Source organism: Rutilus rutilus, assembly GCF_951802725.1.
Source record: "Rutilus rutilus genome assembly, chromosome: 11".
In the NCBI taxonomy this organism is placed as follows: domain Eukaryota; kingdom Metazoa; phylum Chordata; class Actinopteri; order Cypriniformes; family Leuciscidae; genus Rutilus; species Rutilus rutilus.
This window is the reverse complement of record NC_140216.1, coordinates 28,057,753-28,075,966: the sequence shown is the minus strand read 5'-3', so window position 1 is coordinate 28,075,966 and position 18,214 is coordinate 28,057,753.

The window sequence follows — 18,214 nt, the reverse complement described above, 5'->3', positions numbered from 1 at the left end:
GCTTACCCTTAAAGTGGGGATCTTTTGATCACATTTCCACACCCCCTTGTTTCAGACTCTTTTTTTTATAATTTCCAGACAACTTCAACGAAAGAGGCATAGTATACGAACAAAAAAAAGACAGCATCCAGGCAGCAAGTGTGAAGTTAAATGCGAAGAGGAAGCCACAGTCACACAGAATGACAGCACCAGCCCTTGAGTTGGAAAACCTGTTCCTGCGCTTTAGATCAAACCAAATCCATCATTTTTCCACAAGAGGAGCGCACAGCATCCGCTCACCCCCCTGCTATGACACACCAGCCACCAGGCAGCTCTATCAGTCCCTGATGTGGACAGACAGCCACAGAAAAAGGCCCTGAAAACACCCCTAGCACACTGTCACTTCTCCCAGCCTCATGTGTTCAACTAGAGCGATATGACGCCTTCTGTCCCTCTGTCTGCTCTTCTTCTCTACTCGTTGTTTTCTCTTTTTCCTTTTCCCTTCACTCAGGCTTCTGGGGTCAACTAGTTCTGCTTTTGCTTCAGGTTTTATTGTATTGATCGAGCCACCAGTGAACAATGACTGAAGTAAGAGGAGTGTAACTATGTTGGTCTAAAAGATGTTGCTTTAATGTTTAAAGTGTTGTCATTCAAAGACATTTGGGTCATTCTACAAAACGGATGCCATTTGAGACCCTCATTTGCATATGCAAATTGAACAAAGAATAGATTGTGTCAGCTACTACTGTGTGTGAATATAGACATTTAAATATAAAAAACACATAAAAAAAATAAAAAAGATATTTTATTGTTTTTTATTCTTGCTATATTAGCAAATGTGCCACATTTTCATACATAAAACACTGAAAACATATACAGTATATGTATAACTAATTATTTAAGTGATTATATATATATAATGCTAAATTGCAACAATTATTACAAAATAAATTAAAACAGTAATTTATCAAATATTATATAAATATTCATTCATTCATTCATTAAATAGGCTATTTAGCTTTATATTTCTATAATAATTATAATAAACAATAAAATCCTAGCTGGCGTGATTATTATGTAATATTTAAATATTAAAACCTTAATCTAAAAAAATAAACTACCTTGCAATGTCAAATTAAACTGCAAAACTGTTAACTCTGTTACTTTTCTAAAGCCCTAATTATATCCAAAATATTTTCAAATGAATTAATTTAGCCTCATGTGGCACAATGAATTTATTAACACTTTAGCAAAATCAGTCTGAAATAATACACAGAAATGTACTTTACAAACAATTTATCAATCGAGACAAGGCAGTTTCCCATAATGCACTATTTGTGAGTGTGCTCTTTTGTGTTGTTATTTCATTTATTCTTTGACACAAGGGTTCAAGCACCAAATCATGTAAAACAACACAAAACAAAACATTTGGTTTCAACACACTGATGCTAGTTTTAAAACCCCACACAGAGCAAAGAACAGGTGAATGCAGAACAAAAAGAAGCAAATTGTCACATTATTTTAAGTGAGTGTAAAAATGTTGTGCAGCCTGCAACCAATACAGATTCATCACTGACGGCGTGAAAAAATACTCTCTTCAGCACATTTTAGGGCACGTGGCATAAAGTGTGTTAAAACAGAAAACTACGCTTGGAAATGCTTGAAAGCGTATTGGATCACTGGCTTCCATTATTACCGTGACTTGCAGAAGTGGCACAAGCAGCTGAAATAAGCTACTTCAATTCTTTCACAAACTCTCTCTCTCTCTTTCTTTAGCTTCAGAGATAATAACATTGTTGGAGACAGAAGGAGAAAACTAGGCTACAAAACTCTAAACGAAAGTGTAACAGCATTATCAAAGCACAATCCCATAAAAAAAATCTAAGCGAAAGGAGAGAAAAAAAACTGTCACGCGTCACGTGTAATCATTTTCAAACAGAACACAAAATTGTTCTCATCTTTTTCCCGAAGCGCTGAATGAACGTCACCTAAAACGCAGCAAAAATCACGAAGTGCAAAATATAAAGACCAATTATGAATAATTACGTCTTTTCATTTCCAGCGTGATGAAATAAGTTGATTGCTTTTCAGACAGGGCTGGTCTAGCTCAAAAGAGACAGCACGTCTGCGGCCAGTTAGCACGGCGTACGACAGCGCCGCATCCCTCACAGTGACGGAATCGGAGCTGTTGGCCATAAATCACGTTACCGTCATATTGGGAGGAAATGACAATATGGCGGGGAAAACAACCATTCGGTGTGACCCACATTAGAGAGATAAAATAAAATCATGACTACCACTCTCGGCACAAGCATGTTACATACTGTCTGGCGTAAGACTGATTAAAATGGATAGAGTGGCCAGTCACGCGAAAAGCTTTGCAAAAAAAATATCTTGCAATTGCAATACAAAGGTATAATATGATAACTTCAACCAACCTGGACTGTTTTCTGGAGAAACATAGGACCCTGACAATCAAAATTGACTCTACAGTTTGGCATTCGCCACATTCTCATCCACCTGACAAAAGAAACCACAGTTTTTTTCTGCTGTCAGGTCAGCCATTATAGGGTATGACAAGGGCAACTGGTCCAGATTGGGCCGATTGGACCTCTGAGAATGTGTGTGGGTGTCTGGTTAAAGTCACAGCCATCTGGGAATAATCTCAGGTATGTGACACACTATGTTTGTGACACACAGTGAACCATTTTAATCACATGATAATGATAATGGATTTGATTAACAGAAGCCATTAGAAAATGTATAACATGTTCATTTATTTGCATAATCTGGTTATTATCCTGCATATTATGTTATTAAATATGGGAATGTATTTCATAATAATGGCAGCAACAGGGACATAAAAATTCAAAAAAGTACATTTGCATTTAAGTGCAATTGCATTGAGGTATTAGTCTCACGCAGTCAGATTTTAGACTACGGAAAAAGCCTGATACATTTTTGACCAACAATTCCTCATTTAGACAGAAAAACAAAGTGCTCATTATGTCTCATACCTTGTAAACACAAATTTATTTCCAGAACTGATTATAAAAAAAATTGCACCTGTGTGCAATATCAAGGGTTGGGGTCAGTAAGAGGGTGCCAGAGGTAAAAAAAAAAGTTATTCAATTTTTTTATATAAGTAATAATAAATCACGTGTCACATGATCCTTCAGAAATCCCTCTAATGTGTTGATTTGGTGCTCAAGAAACATGTCTTCTTATTATCAATGTTGAAAACAGTTGTGCTGCCTAATTTTATAGAAACCAAGATATATATATTTGATGATCCTTTGATGAATAGAAAGTTTAAACATAACAGTTATAAAACAATTAGCAAAACACTGTTTCAAACAGTTCGGTGTGAAGAAAAAATCATGAATATTCATTAGCTAAAGTAACATTTGCTCATTCGGTTAGATGAAAAGCAGCTAAACGGGGGCTAACCACATTAGGATTATCGAACAATATTTTTTACAGCATTTATTAATCTAGGTTTATTGTTATTATTAATTCATGTAAGAAATATATATATATATTACTGACCTCAAACTTCATAAACAACATGCCTTCATAATATCACACTTACTATTTGTAAATCAGCATTTAAAAAGTCTTAAAATATATGCTGACTTTATATTTCAAGATCGTCATATTTGGGGGACATACAGTAGGTATCAAAACGCTGTCAAAAAGTCAGTGGACTGTGAGCAGCTATCCCGGAATAAATGTAGTGTGTAATATTTGTAATGTCCCGAATTCAATGACTATGACTTTACTATAGAGGCACTACAGCTCTTGAATATGGCCATACTACTGCTGTTATAAAGTAAACACAACAGACAAACCAGATTTGGATCTGTGAGTTGAGATCATCCCTACAATTAATCAGCAGCACCGCAGCGTCGCTCAGTTCTCTGTGTTCTGTCTGTAAACACACTCACTTACGTTCTCACTTGAGGCATGTAGTGTGATGACATAAACACACACGGTAGTCGGCCCGCACCATCAAACAGCGGGGGAAAGAGCCACAGGACGCAGAGCAAAAAAAAACAGAAAAACAGGTCAGGCACCCCTCTCACACTGGCAATCATAACAAGAGGCCCTCCACGGTCTCTCAGCATCTGTCTGTCTCCGGCCGCCTCCCCGCAAATGTAGACGTTACAACTAAACTACAGTTCCAATTCACCTGCCTGTTTGATGCTCCGCTCTCACACATGACAACACATTGATTTTACTTCTGCCGCCGCGCCGACGTCCGCCTGAAGAAATCCATTAGGCCGACACTTCTCGTTTCCCGTGACTGACAGGGTGACAGGCCAATGCTTTCCACCCGTGTACATTTGACGGACAGCTCGACACTTAAACAAGCCCTCAAGTTGCTATAATAGTTTAAAACACTTTCAATTACCTGAGTCAAACAAATTCAGCCGGCCATGCGCTTGGCTGCATCTCTGCAGGCTCACCGGTCCCGGAGCCATTCAGAACCTGAGTGAAGAGATATAAAGGGTTGAGCGGGGCCGTACCCACCGGCAGCAGCTATATTTACCGCATGAAAATACATATCATACACTGGGAAATGTTGTTTTACATTTTTATAAACTTTACAGTGCCGCACATTCGTCCTGCACTGGTTATTGTGGGGAGTTTATTGATTCAGGATTGTTGTTGTAACTGTATTATACTTTAAAACAATCAAACCATCATACTTTAATGCAAAAGAGGCTGCTTTTGCAGTCTAGGCCGGAGCGAGAGAGAGAGAGAATTGCTTACATTACACCAAAGCAGTGCGAAAATTAAGGTCAGAGACATAAACAGCTCATAATAGTAATGCCACCAAATAATGATGTGCTGCATAATTTAGCCAACAACAAACGATTCCTCTCAAGGAGGCACTTCATATTTTTCTGTTTTCTGTCATTTCATTTCTAAACAAAACTGTGAATGTCCTTAATGACCAAGGTCATCTCCCTGTAGGAATACCGGAGACAGGTTTTTAAGCTGGGTTGCTGGGCTTTCCTGTGTATTTTTATCCTGGCAGAAACTGGTGAAAACGCAGCCTTGTCATAATCATTTAGCCAACAGCTAGCATACTAATAAAACCCTGCGAGGAAATGAATTAAAATAAGTACTTGATTAAGGGGACGTGCGTAGCTGAGGGTTTTTATATTTGGATGCGCAAATATTCATGGATGTGATGGCCGTCCTCTATTTCTTTGACAAAAAGGGTCACCGTCGACTGTCTTGAAGTTGCGTATTTGTACTTTTTTAGACGTACTCTCAGAAATAGATTTAAATAGAAAAAAAAAAAGGTAAAGGAAACCAACTAGCGACGTAATGGAATGTGAATCATTTCTTCAAAAACTTTTTGAGGAACTGCACTCGCAGTCTAATACAAAACAAAACAAACCCAGTTTTTCTTGAACAAAACCATTAGTTCATGCCGTCTACACAATTATACGGGAAATATATTTGCGCTGGACGTAAACAAACTGAATTACGTATTTTCCAAAAAAGATCAAACTAAACTGAAAATGTTCCCTGTGCGACTTGCAGACTCTCTCTCTCTGAACATCTACATCCCTTCATTTAAAAAGAAAAAAGAAAAAAAAAAGAGCGATAGCTTGAGGGAAATGAAGCAGTGAATGTTATAGTGTGCTATGGGCCCTGATGGCCTCAGTAAATGACATGGGCTGCTCAGTGGTGTGTGTTCTCCTCTCCCATCCCTGATGTAATGACCCGTCCACACTAATGCCTCCACAGGGCACTATGAGTACCTCCATCCCCCACCTGCACCTCTATAACTACCCCCCACCTACTGTGTGCAGGAGCGGCTCCCACCGTCTCTACCGCTGGATGATTTCATTATGAGCAACTTTGAAATTCAGTGCTGAGTGTTTCTCCATAAATTCAAATTATCCCCATTGAAATTATTTGGGGAAAGTTACACTTCTGAATGCAAATATTCCGTTTTATGTTCTCCTTGTCCTCAGGTAAGTGGCATACTGATTTATATACTGTTTCCCGCAAAAAAAAAAAACACAAGTAACAAGAATGTACAAGTTAGATTGGTGACAAAAAGTGTACTGCTGCTGTATTTGATTTCATTTTGGTCTGTTAATGTAATATATGCGAATGTTGATGTACGATAAGAACAACATGAACTTTTAAAAACGCAGCCGTCTTGTTTTTCTGGCCTCTTATTAATATTCATTAACTTTTATTTATACTTCGTAGCCTAACTGTTTACAACCTAAGCACGCAAAATAGGTATGGGGATCAAAAACCAAATCAGAATCAGATGCCAGTGTAACATTGGCACATATTTTCCCTCACTTTTAAGAGGTCGTCCACCAATAGCTGTCAGCCTGTTCGCCCAGAAATATTAGACGCCAATTATCAAAACAGTGATGTCACACTCTCTTTCATCCTTGACGTTTTCAAGCCGAGGAAAAAGGAATATATGAGTGCAGGGGATGTGAAAGAGGGCCAAGGGCTGTAAAAACCAGGGGAAAACATCTTCCAGAGTCCATGTTTCTCACACTCTTTCCCTTCAACTTGCGTGGTACCGTGGCGTAACACTGCACAGATATACAATTATCATTACATTTCATTATATCATTGTGAACATTTTGAAATTTGAGGAGGAAGAGCAATGGCAGGTATAGAGATATATACCAGATCCACTTTCACACATAAGCTGCTTCTTCCCTCATACACACAAACACACACTTTGGCTAAAAGACAACCAATAAGATATGTTACAAAACTCTTTTACTATATATGTGCCTATATATATAATATCACTGAAAAAAAAAATGTCCTGCTTAGTGAGTCAGTCAATAACTGTGTGGTGGATTCAGAAAAGTATTCTTAAGACTGATTCAAACCATTAACTTGTCTTTTTGAATGATTTGTTAAAAGAACCGGCTCATACAAGTCATTTGTTAGGGAATCAGACCTCAGTGGTTGTGCTGTATGTCATTTGCTAAAAAAAGCTAAAAAGCATTTTTAAAAATCGTACCAACCCCAAACTTTTGAATGTTAATATAAATATAGAATATTTTTGTGTAATATATATATATATATATATATATATATATATATATATATATATATATATATATATATATATATATATATATATATATATATATATATATATATATATATACACACACACACTCACAAACACACACAACAAGGGAACTGAAGTTGGTGATATTTTGTTGTGGTGGACGGATTTAATTTGTTTTCTTAATTCTGAATTAAATCAAGGTTTGCTTGTAATATTGTCGGGGAAAAAATAGTCAAAATGAGACTAATGCACAAAGCACTTTTAATAATTACAACTCCAGTGATAAACAGAGAAGTACTTTAACAAGATTCATTGGTCTCTGTGAAACACCAATTGTGATCAGTATGCACAGTGATAGTGTCATTCTCTTCTCGGCTTGGTCAATATTGCGGGCGCCACACACACACACACTCGGAGCAAGGTAGAGTAATGTGACTCGCTCACTCCAGGACCGTGTGGGTCACATCCTACAACAACATTGATTTTCCTGATGAGGATCTCGTCTCTGTTTAACCCGACCATGTCAACTTGCCCCTGAACATATCCACACCACCACTGCCATTGATTCTTGCTCTCTGGCTCCTCAGCATTTAGGAGTTACATTTTGTTTGGGTGGGCCTTTTACATTTGGACGTCTCTCGTGTGCTGGCTTCAAGCGCGTCACCGCTGGCCAAATCACTCGTCTGGGACTGTCGGATGAATTTCCAAATTCATCTGTCGAGAGATTTTAATACATTTCCCTGCTTGTTAAATCACACTTATTATTTATGCTTTGAGCCTAGTGTGTGTTTGGAAAATGAAAATCAAATTAACTAATGTAAATTCTCATATCACACATCAATCAATGAGCATTTGCTCTCGAGAGGATTTATTATTCGACAAAATTAAATACGTTTTATGTGGTGTGATGACATGGAAAAATGTAAAATGTACAAAACTGAAAGACTGCATTAAGAAAACTATCCCTGCAGAATCACAGCCGGCCGTCCCCTCGAGTCCAGATTTGTGACAGAATCCAGATAAAAACTGCACCCTCTGCTGTTGTGTACATTGCAACTTCACTCTATTCTCCAACAATAAATATGAAGATTAAAGATGTAATAACAGACACGGTTTTAGATCATCTCTATATCACAGGTTGTTTTTTATTAGTACTGTTATTTATTTATTTAATTTTTTATTCTGCCAATAATGGACTGTTTTATGAAACATTGTAAGGTCGGTCGTGTGGTTCAATGTGACCTTGCTTTATTCTACCGTGACAACACAGGACACCAGATGAAAAATAAAAGGAACAATTATAAATTCCTTCCCCTAAATCTGTCTCTGGATTAAGAGATGAATGAGGAGGAATAATTATGCTTTAATTATTCACATTTCTCCAAGGCATTTTTCAGACATCCTAAAGCACAAGCTCTTCCATACAAAAGCATATCGATGCTGATAACATTCTTCTTTAGAATCTTAAAAATCACATCAGGCTGACCAAGTTTGATTTAAAAAATAAATAAATAAATAGTGTCCGCACAATCCTTCTCCCTTTCCCTCTCTTCAGTTCTCGTTCACTGTACCTCGGCCATTTCTTACAGCCCCAGACATTCCCCTTAAATACTACCATATGCAAATCGTGCGCATGCAATTTGCATATTTAAGTATTTAACTCCGCATATTTATTGGATTTGGAAGCCTGGCTGATCATTGATTTATCCGCCGCTGGCAATCATATTTCCATATTTGTACGATTTTAATGACGGTGATAATTCAAGGATGCACAGAGTATATGTTTTGAACGATATGTTTAATTATGTCCTCAAAGCATCATCACTTTGGCTGGCTGATGACGGAGAAGGGAGAACTGAAGCAAAGAGGGAGAAGTTATCAGAAATATGAATCCCTGAAAAACAGCCATTCCCGTCGCCCGCCTCAACTCCATCCAGAGGAAAGACAGCAGATAGAAAAGGCGAGATGGCTGTAATTGCTCTGCGGCCACAAGCTCCTAATCACGAAAAATTAAGGTCAAAAACGGAAATAATTTATAGCAATAAAGCTTTGAGATGAAAGAACGTAGGGAGAGATGGAGAGAGAAGCGGAGATAGAAAGCCTGCTAACCTTTGTACATAAGCATGTGATTAAGTGTGACACTCCTTCACGACAAATTCAATCACGCTTTGAGAGAGAGGCAGAACCTGGCCCTCTCCTCTCCAACGGGGAAACTTTCTCTGCCACATCCCTTTATACAAGGTGTCACTATTTATAGGTTCCCCAACGGGAGGAGACGTTCGAAAACACACGGACACGCACACACGCACACACACCCACAATGACATTGACTAGCATTCGGCCAGTTGGCTGCATCAAGCGACGGAGAAATGTGCCATATTGAATAGACTCTCTGAAGAGATCACCGTGTCATTTTGTCATTAACCATACAAGAAGCTAATTCATTCGATTATTTAATCACGCACAAATTTTGTTACAGCCACAGAACAAAAGAATAAATCATGCGATATTTACTCTTCATCAAAGTTTTCAATCACTTTGTCAAAATATGTTTCACATTTCGCAATTCCCTGGTTGTAATATTAAACAATATTTGGCAATTTAATGTATCTGATACATGTAATAAAATGCAATTAGATGTATGCTAATTTCAGAAACGTATGCATAATTAATGTTATCTACACAAAATGTCATTCATTGGCTAGGTGTTCGCTCATTACACTAATTCATTTTAATAGATCCGCACAGTGGGTGGGGCAAGAATCAGTCATAGTCCTTATAATGTCACTGTGGCCAATTCACACCACAGATTTTACATTTCATTAAAACTCACACCCCAATCAAAACAGAATATTTTTGAATATTTTGTCTAATAAAAGGGAATAATCAGACGGAACAAAACTGACAAGAATATGAACAAATAATGATGTATTCCTTAAAAACATAGCATTAATTTACTAGTACTAATATAGACTATTAATAAAGTCTATATTATAAAATGTAAAAACAGAAGTTTTTTTTTTTTTTTAACTAATTTGACAACAATAGTCCCAGAATTTTTTTTCTCTCCTTTTTAAAAAGAATCCAATTTTAAGTATGTTTTCCAGCGCAGTTTATTCGCTGCCCCTGCCATCTGTAGAGTTATCAGACCTGATGTTTACTTGCTTCTATTCTTCCCCAATACATAATGATTTGAATAGGCCCTTGTGTGTTTCTTATCAGATCTGTCTATGTCTATGTCTCTGTGTGTGTGTGTGTGTGTGTGTGTGTGTGTGTGTGTGTGTGTGTGTGTGTGTGTGTGTGTGTGTGTGTGTGTGTGTGTGTGTGTGTGTGTGTGTGTGTGTGTGTGTGTGTGTGCGTGTGTGTGTGTTGTGGGATGCTATCAAATGCCTCCTCGGGGTAAAATAATAGCAGATCTTTGATAATGAAAAACAGATATAGTATTAAAAAAATCTAGAAATTGAGATCGATCAAAATTAATTTTCACAATTATTTAACAAGCTCAAAAAAAGTTTTTTTTTTAACGAAGTATGGAAAAGTAAAAAAAAAAAAAAAAAAGATTTACAAGATTAAAATGTATTTAAAGCTATTTTAACTCTTTCGTGCCTTTTTATAATACACAAAAATCACTGTTTTAATCCATAATCTCATCCAGTTAATTTGACTATTTATTTCTATTTTAACTATTTTAGAATCTGTAATAAACAACAGCTTGTGTCTCCACTCTTTGACCTGTTTCCACACCCTTTCGCAGTGCTTTCCACAACAAACACACAAACATGAACACAAGTGCACTGCAGAGAAACAGATGTTACAACGCCAGATAGCGACCAAATGTCAGTCTATTCCAAGATCACCTGAACAGTATTTACGAAAGAAAACGAACACCTGGCAAAAAGTGGCCAAGATTCAAACTTCACACATCACACACAGACACACCTCACAGATCTTACACCCTCATTATCATCAGTGCTTGTTAATTGCAGCGGTGCTGCTCTCACAGTGTAAGTCTTCTTTTAATTAAGGTGCTCTATAAGGGGAGTTCCTATTACATGTGCTTTGTCCTTGCCGTAATTGCCCTCCCGACACCCCATTCTCCACTGCCTTTCTTTTTTTCTCTCACTTTAGCGTACAAACTCCCTGGACATAGTGCCACGGGGCCCCCCCCAGGGACATCACCATCGTCTAGCCTCCGTGTGGCCCAAAGGATCCAACGCGAAAACACCCCTGTGTGACTCTATAGTGTGTGTAAATGATTTCTCCCGAGCTCTGCACCATAAACACTTCAATTAATATGCTCAATGAGGAAAAAAAATAAATGAAGTTGGTCAAACATCCTTTTTTAATTTTTTCGGAACCGTCCAGGAGAAATTCTTGCTCTGACATTCAAATCAAATTAGTGTACTTTGACGATGACGCCATACACTGTTAAATCCATTCAAAGATCCAGCTCTTCCTTTTGCATGGAAAAGAAAGCTAACGCCATCTACTGCCCAAAAGCATCCAAACAACCCCACAGCAGCAACATCTCTATCCAAGCCGGCCTTAATTGGGAAATAATTGCAAATTTTAAAGGGGACAATTTCATCTCCTTGCCTTATCATTTATTTCAGTTTCTTGTTCTGCCCTGACACACAGAAAGAAAGGGGGAAAACTTCAATTAGCTGCATTCTTGAAAGATGTTCTTCGCCTTAATGTTTCGAGCAAAGAACTTAAATTCATGTAAATAACGAGTCTCAATTAAAAAAAGGGAAGACAAGCCTTGGCCAATTATCCCGGCCCGCGGAGTCTCTTGGGTTGAGAGAGCAGTGGAACTCTACTGGCTGAGTGCTACACATTAGCTCATTGGCTTTTGAACACACAATAAGCAGAAAGCCCTCAAGTCATTAGTAGGGAGCTCTCCATTTCCCTCTAAAGCCTTCTTCGCTGTTACTCTAAATGTGGCGGGCAGCATTTGAAACCGAACACACAGAGGATTGTGGCAATTAAATGTTTCTTTTAAAAAAAAAATTATGAATAAAAGACTTTAGAATTTCTTTTCAGTACTGGGTGGCCTAATGAGGAATAGAAAATATGTAGCATAGTTAAATCAATCATTGTATTAACAAGTTGATTGATAATTGAAAATATAGGCTACATAAAAATGAATGTAAACACATTATTAGTAGTAGTAATAATAATAATGTATTTAATCATTTAAACATTTTATTTAATAAATACACTTTGAAAATTGTTCTATATAGAAGGTTCTTTATGCCTTGCATAAATGTCTGCACAAATGCACAATACTCTCATGTTTAACAGGTTATTTAAAAAAAATGTATTGAATGTATTTTTTTTTATAATTAATTAAAACTAAATCCATAAAATGATCCCATGATATGAAAACCTAAAAATATGAAGCACATGACAGAAGCCTTTAAGGTTCTGAATAGAACTTTTCCTTCTAAGACTATATGTGGAATATGTCCTGGAACAAAAACAACACACAAAAGAGGCAGAATTTCTGGCTACATATTCAATGTGTGTGTTTAACAAAAGTCCATAGAAATAAATGCATAAAGCTGAAAGTATATTTATAAATGCAGTCTATTTATTCCATTGTAGTGGTGCGCCTGCTACTTTTGTAAATGCAATGAGAGATATCGTCATGTATTAGAAGTCAAGTATGTGTGTAAATGGTTAAAATAACGGGGATACGTCAGCTTCAGCTGCTAACATGCCATGTTCTTATTGTTTGTAATCAAATCAAAGTCTTGCACGGTTACCAGAAGAAGAGCAGAGTTAACGTTGTGGCGGTGTTATAAAATCTGCATGCGATACCTACTCTTTCCATTTTTCTTTTTCCATTCTCCTCTGCCATACCCATTTTTTCTGCGTTTTATCTTTTACGCTGTTTATCTTGTGAAATCCCTCACATATTTCCTCCTCACCTCCTTGCATCTTTCTATCTCTATTCCCCGGTAGCCTCTGAAGTGAATGCACAAATTACATCCCTCTACCTTTTTACTCTGCACTAAATCTTTCCTTTTTTCCACTTTGCTGAGCTTGAATATTTCATTCCCCCCATCAAATATGCATCCCATTAATTAAGTGAAATTACTCCCGACTGCCAAATATTCGCTGCCGATGACTGTCAACACAAGATGCACGGCTTTGAACTTCTAATGACACGGCCTCACTTTCAGCTGAGTTACAGCCTTCAGAAAAGCGTCTGCGGGCACGCGATCAACGCCCTTCCTTGATGCCAAAGCCTGGAATTAAGTGCCGGTTTCTTTTTCCTCCGGCTTTTCAACAAGCCTCACAATGGATGACACGCGTGCACTTGACAAGCAAGAACTTCCATTTTAATTATATACCTTTTCCTCATCTTTTAATTGCTGTTGTTAATCAGTCATTAACTTCTCCCGCCCCCCTCCCGAGCCTGAATCCTAAATCTCCCGCGCAACATCTCAATAAATTCCCGCGCGCCCCTCCCTGCGCCGGCTCTAACGTGTAATTTCATTTATTTTTAAAACTGTCATTTTTCCAAACAGAGGTATTTGTTATTTGTTCCAAAGGGCTTGACAGTAAGGGGATTTTAATCATAACTTGCATTAAATTATCAGTCTCCGGATCTGTCAAGAGGATAAATTCAAGACGACGTTAAAGACGCCGCTATTGAGTAATTGTGTTCTGGGCAACACTAATATTACCACTGACTGATTCCAAACAATGGTGATTGAGCTATAGGGCTATTTGCCTTTCACCCTCCCTCGATAATTCCAACCTGTCCGAAAAGCCAAAGGACTCGATATGAGTACAGATACAGGGGTGACAATGGGCCTATTTGTCTCTCCTCCCTCTGAAAAGAAACAGATGTTTCTGGAGGAACTGACTTCTGGATTAACATGAGCCAAAGCGGTACTTTAAATGGGGTGGGAGTGGCGCGCTGATATGATATGACAGACAGGGCCGAGATGGCTTGACAACAGCAGGAAGGGCTCCGAAAAAGATCTTAGTACGCCACGCTGGGGCGATTGAAGACCTCTGCGACAAAGCAACAAATGAACTTTTAATGACTGTGGCAACTTGAAAAATCATAATAGAAACATATCAGAAACCCTGTGGCATATTTACACAGACACCGACCTGTAAAATTGATATATTTTACAAAATCACAGCGCTTCTTAATATTGTTATTCAACCCATACGCATCACAGAATAGTGCTAACCAATAATTACAATCTATGAGCTGGCGGCATGGCCATGACAACAGTATTTAAGTCTTGTTAATATAGGGTGTCTGTTCTGGCCCTTGTGGCAGATTGTGTGAAGTAACTTCCTCCTATGTTGTGAAAGAATATGAATAATGAGCTACTAATAATTAGCGTCGTCAGGAAACCTAAACTAAAACTGATTATTAGTTTAGGCATCATATATGGATTATCTGTGCTGAGGTTGCGAATGATCAAGTATTTCCTTTTTAAAAGTCATCGCAAACTTCGGTGTAATTTAAATCATTTAAGTTACGCAATTTTTGACGTTTTGTCACCGGCTGCTTCCCAACTGAAGAATCGATTTGTCGGGTCCAGGGTGTGAGCGGGGAGGGCTGAGAAAGCCCTGAGAAACAGATACGTGGCGTCTAGACAAATTATAACCTCATCTGTTTTGCCTAATGAATTATGCAAAAAGGGGACCTGGCTTGGGCTTGGCTAAAAGTAAATATTTAATATTCATCCTCGCAGTCTGAAATTACAAAACACTTTGCATGGCTAAATGTTTCTCCACCCCGGCGAAATTGCCCATTTTGGCCAATTTAGTTCATGCGTCTAAAGACGTTGATTTGAATATATCGAGCTTTTAAAGCCGACCCGCTTTGGTGAGACTCTTTTTGTTGTACAGTAACCACAAATAAATGGCTTTCACAATTAGAGGTTTAAATAATGCAATGGCTCATGTTCAGTCCTAAGCAGGATTCCAATGAGCTTTCTAATGCATGTAATGATTAAGTGTAATTCAAATACCAACTGTGTTGTTCAAAATCTGACAGGCAATAATTTGCTCTATTATATTGTGCCATTTAATTGCCTGCTACCGACAACCTCTGACGTGCCATGAAGCAATGATTTACAATTACTCCAGCAGTAAAGATCAGGGGATGACAATATAATCATCTACACAGAGATCCCTTCTCATCTGCCACAACTAGTGAGGCAAGTAAAAATAGTTTGGAGCTTGTAGTTTTAACTCCACTCTATTTGAGGATTAGAAGATATTACAGCTGCGGAGGACGTTTAACAATAGCAGTTGTGTTAAGAGCTGGCTGCGGCGGGATGAGGCGAGTCAAGATGTCGGTTTGCTGTCAGGGACAGGCCTCACACGCTAACGGAGGGACATTATTGTTGGGGGTAAAGCGTTACTGATGTCGGAGTTTAATCTAAATGAGGAAACGCCAAGTGGAAGATCAAGCAACAGACTCTGTTTCCCCATCCATCCTCTTATGAACTCCGTAAGACTTTATTACCATATAAATGATAAAGGATAACGTACGAGAAAAAGTATGCAATAATTGCGCTTCCCTATGTTGCAGTCTGATGTAAATGTTTCTAAAAGACAAAATAAGCAAATCGACGGCCTCCAACAAAGTTAAGTATCCTGCCCTAATTTGAGTGTGGAATTATGGAAAACAAGTTTACTCCATATTAAACCAATGTTTCACAGCATTTAAGGAGCTGATACATAATTTAACGCTTACAAAAACGAGCACAGCATGTTTGGGTGGGGGGGTGGGGGGGTCCTTAGAGGGAAGGCAAGGCTGCTGAGTGCACTGCCTGTTTAAAAATGATGGAGGAGAACAGGGGATTCTCATTAAGTGGCTTCACTCCACCCCGAGCAGCAGACACTAGAGAGAATGCAGACAAAATCACAGGCTCGTGTTTCCCCATTAAATATGAAGGATTGTGCAATATGTGCAGGCAGGCAGTTTGCCGGGGTCAGTCGTCGCACTCTTTCTGCTGTTTCTGCAGGTCATGTCATGATGACCGACTTTACCCCGTGTTCAATCAGTTCCTTGTGTTTTAGAAGATGGGGCAGGAAAATAATAACACGAGGCAGGGGGACTTTTAATGAGGACAAATTAGACTCGGGCAGCAAAGAGCTGCGAGGGACGAGAAGTTTCATTACATGACCTACATGGAGAGAACGTTTTTCAAACTCATTGACAGGAAGATCGGCCTTGATTTCAACTTCACTTCCTGTCGAAACTGAGAGAAAGTACTAATGAAAAGTGTTTCAGCCACTTGACGATGTCATTCAGTGGGCACAAAACTTTTGGACACTTAAAATGTGTTCATTTCATTCCATCACACATTTACTTCTCAACAAGTGTCCATCACATTTACTATGGACATGTTCCACAAAAACAACCAGAGAAATTATTAAATGTTTTGTTTGGAAAGTGTTTTTGTGTTATCTTTCACTGAAATAAATACCTCTTGGTTTTATACCTTCTTATATAATGCCAAGACAATTTGTTCAAAGTTTTTTAATGGTAACTTTCTCTTTAACTTTAGTTTTTTCCGCACAACATAAAAACATATTTTGAAAACTGTCTCAGTATCTTTATGTCCATTCAATAAAAGTCAATGGGGTCCAAAACAACACTGGACCCTCATTGTGTGGACACTGAGACATTTTTCAAATACAATCTTTTCGTGTTTTACAGAAGAAAGTAAGTCATGCTTCTGGTCAAAGCTAAGGCTAAACATACACATACAACATCATCCGTGCTTTGACAAATCACAGATCCGAAATCAGTCGCCCACCTCATAACCGCAGTGAACCGAAAGCTGAAACCGATCCCAAAGCGGGTCGTCGAAGTGCAGCTCCGCGATCGCTCACCGGCACTACTTGACATGGCTTTTACTTTGATCTCCCCTGTCTCCGATTCATTGGCTGCCGACTTCACTGACTCCAATCTGACCCAGATAAAGACTCTGACCTTTCCGACCAACTCCATTACATGCAGCTGTACTGGGTACAAGCTCTTAAACGACTGCGGTTTAAATGTGGCCATTACTGGAGCCGGTGTCTGCAAAGATTTCATTGTCACAGCCCGGCAAAGGGAAGATGGCCACACAAAATGACTCTTGACCTTCATTTACATTCGTTAATCAAATGTCACACAGAGTCTGCGTTTTATCAGCGAGTCCGTGTCTATCTCCAGAGATGATTTGTGTTTTCAAACAGGTAAATAGAAGGGTCTGCTACCACGACGTGTGCGAGGAAATGGCTAAAGGATAATTGTGGGGAATATTCAGCGGCGTTTGCTGCTTTGGGCTGATCCTGAGCACAAGATGCAGGTGAGATGAGATTTATACAGATCATTAAGAGAAAAGGAAGATTGAATCTAATTATAGTCCACACAGCTGAAATGAGAATCTGCAAAACAAGTCTCGGATAAAGTGACCAGTGCCATTTTGTCATATATAAATAACACAGAAGCTCACCAACGGATTCGTTCCAATAGAATAAGCATGTCGTGAACAGCACAGCTAATGACCTGAGTGGTACATTTTGCATTCTAATTCATTCAGCACCTAATTGTGAGTGGACACCACAGATAGCCGCCCTCTCTCTCCTCATCTCTCCCCAGACTGCAGAGAAGCCCTGCTCAGAAAGGTCAAAATGGCCGACATTAATCAGATCGCCATATCCACAACCCCTCCCCGCCATCGTTACTGTGCTAATCACTCTGGGTTTGGTTGCAGAGAGGTTTACTCCTAATTATTGTCATTAATAAATCAGACGAGTCAGGCTGTCGGGATGAAAGAGAGGCCGTCCCTGCTTGCCATCCATCAGAGAGGCAGAGTGCAGGAGAGTCCAGTCATTAAGAAGCCTTTGAGACACACGGCCGCATTGGGGACTCGGCAGCTCAGACAATAATACGCCTAACTTTTTCATCAACCTGTGGCTTCCGCAACCAACCAGGAGACGAGGATCCCGGAAAATCATCAGTCACGTACAAAGGAGCGAGTTAAAAAATAAAAGAATGAATGTTGCAGAAAGCAGGGAGGGCGCTGTGGGATTTTGCAGAAGCAACTGTCTATGTACATTACATAGAGACATCCAAAAGTCTGAGAACACATTGGGGAAAAAAAAATCTTAGGAAAG